We start from the raw sequence: 2,799 nt of genomic DNA, 5'->3' as shown, positions 1-2,799 counted from the left end.
AGTTTTTAAATGAGAAAGGCTTTGTGACATTTGGTAAAGAAGACATTTGGTAAAGCCTGGAGATACTTTTGGTTGTCAAAGTTGAGGGTGCTACTAGCATTTAGTGAGGAGAAACCAGGGATGTTGCTTAACATCCTAAAATGCACAGGGCAGCTCTTCTCCCTCCAACAATGAAGAATTATATAACCACAAAATCAATTATTCTGAAGTTGAGAAATCTTGATTTTAAAATTGCAATTGGCTGTCTTCACTCCCCTTATCAAGAATATTTTACTGACTGCGTTTTTTCTTTCTGATTTCAAAAATATGGAACACTTCACAAATTTGCTTTTCATCCTTGCGCAGGGGCCATGTTAATCTTCTCTGTATCATTCCAGTTTTAGGATATCTGCTGTCAAAGTGAGCACCTGACTGCTTTTTAATTATCATTCAAAGCGTATCTGAGGGAGTTTGATTTCTCTGATTCTTAATGACAAAAATGCAAATGACATTTTCTTAATCTATACTTTAAGTAGTCCCTCAGTAAACTTCCTCTCTGTAGATTCTATTGGATAGAAGTTAGTTTTAAAATAATCTATTTCACCATAACAATGTGCTTTGACTTCAGGAGAGACATATATATCTTAAAATCTTAAAGGCAGATCACTAAATAAACTAACAATTAGTCTTATGTTGAAGCAAAATTTCTCTTGAAAAGTTAATAGTATCTACCTAACATTACTTTTAAAGCTTAGAGTTTTGCACTCTTTATTTTCTTAAAACTATATAAAATACTTACCTAGTGTGTTATTTTACTCACTTAAATGAATGAAAAGAATAAAATCCTTGTTACTGTTATTCCGTCTTCCTATAGCTGCTTATTAACACTTTAAGTTAATTCCCTTTGCACTTAGACTAATACTCATCATCATCTCTATCTTCTGCTTCTATGACTTTCTAACTAATAACCTGTTTAATATTTTTGTGGGTATGCACAAATCAGATGTATAGGTTCATCAGACTGCTGGATTTAAGTTATATATGTCAAGCCCTATTTTAAACCAGACTTGAAGTCCTCATATTCTTCGCAAGATCTTTTATATCTTAGAATAAAAGAGATAATATTATTGCAACTTAAAGAATTTCAATACTCAGCTCTACCCACCACCAGTCCCTCCCAGCAGGAAACCTGCACAAGCCTCTTAGATAAGTTCATCCACCAGAGGACAGACAGAAGAAGAAAGAAGAACTACAATCCTGCAGCCTGTGGAACAAAAAACACATTCACAGAAAGATAGACAAGATGAAAAGGCAGAGAGCTATGCACCAGATGAAGGAACAAGATAAAACCCAAGAAAAACAACTAAATGAAGTAGAGATAGGCAACCGTCCAGAAAAAGAATTCAGAATAATGATAGTGAAGATGATCCAGGACCTCGGAAAAAGAATGGAGGCAAAGATCGAGACGATGCAAGAAATGATTAACAAAGACCTAGAAGAATTAAAGAACAAACAAACAGAGATGAACAATACAATAACTGAAATGAAAACTACACTAGAAGGAATCAATAGCAGAAAAACTGAGGTAGAAGAACGGATAAGTGACCTGGAAGACACAATGGTGTAATTCACTGCTGCAGAAAAAAATAAAGAAAAAAGAATGAAAAGAAATGAAGACAGCCTACTAGACCTCTGGGACAACATTAAATGTAACAACAATTGCATTATAGGGGTCTCAGAAGGAGAAGAGAGAGAGAGGACCCAAGAAAATATTTGAAGACATTATAGTGGAAAACTTCCCTAACATAGGAAGGGAAATAGCCACCCAAGTCCAGGAAGCACAGAGAATCCCATAAAGAATAAACCCAAGGAGAAACACGCCAAGACACATAGTAATCAAATTGGCAAAAATTAAAGACAAAGAAAAATTATTCAAAGCAGCAAAGGAAAAATGACAAATAAAATACAAGGGAATACCATAAGGTTAACAGCTGATTACTCAGCAGAAACTCTACAAGCCAGAGGGAGTGGCATGATATACTTAAAGTGATGAAAGGGAAGAACCTACAACCAAGATTACTCTAACCGGTGAGGATCTCATGCAGGTTCGATGGAGAAATCAAAAGCTTTACAGATGAGCAAAAGCTAAGAGTATTCAGCACCACCAAACCAGCTCTACAACAAATGATGAAGGAACTTGGATAGATCACATCTTGGATCACAAATCAAGCCTCAGTAAATTTAAGAAAATTGAAATCATATCAAGTATCTTTTCTGACCACAATGCTATGAGATTAGAAATGAATTACAGGGGAAAAACGTTAAAAACACAAACACATGGATGCTAAACACTATCAAGAAAAAGAGGGAGAGGACTCAAATCAATAAAATTAGAAATGAAAGAGGGCAAGTTACAACAGACACTGCAGAAATACAAAGCATCCTAAGAGACCACTACAAGCAACTTTATGCCAATAAAATGGACAACCTGGAAGAAATGGACAAATTCTTTGAAAGGTATAACCTTCCAAGACTGAACCAGGAAGAAATACAAAATATGACCAGACCAATCACAAGCAATGAAATTGAAACTGTGATTAAAAATCTTCCAACAAACAAACGTCTAGGGCTTCCCTGGTGGCGCAGTGGTTGAGAGTCCGCCTGCCAATGCAGGGAACACGGGTTCGTGCCCCGGTCTGGGAGGATCCCACATGCCACGGAGCGGCTGGGCCCGTGAGCCATGGTCGCTGAGCCTGCACGTCCGGAGCCTGTGCCCCGCAACAGGAGAGGCCACAGCAGTGAGAGGCCCGCGTAACACAA

At 37.3% G+C, this 2,799-nt stretch overlaps 1 non-coding gene across 1 annotated transcript; it reads right to left on the bottom strand.

Annotated features, from left to right (window-relative positions):
* Positions 1 to 300: 300 nt before the first annotated feature.
* On the bottom strand, positions 301 to 407 carry LOC112064734 (U6 spliceosomal RNA). Its single transcript, XR_002891636.1, has one exon. It is a non-coding gene; the product is annotated as a U6 spliceosomal RNA (small nuclear RNA).
* Positions 408 to 2,799: the final 2,392 nt, after the last annotated feature.

Source organism: Physeter macrocephalus, chromosome 6, assembly GCF_002837175.3.
Source record: "Physeter macrocephalus isolate SW-GA chromosome 6, ASM283717v5, whole genome shotgun sequence".
In the NCBI taxonomy this organism is placed as follows: Eukaryota; Metazoa; Chordata; class Mammalia; order Artiodactyla; family Physeteridae; genus Physeter; species Physeter macrocephalus.
Note: the sequence above shows the minus strand (reverse complement) of the source record. Positions and strands in the feature narration are given on the sequence as shown.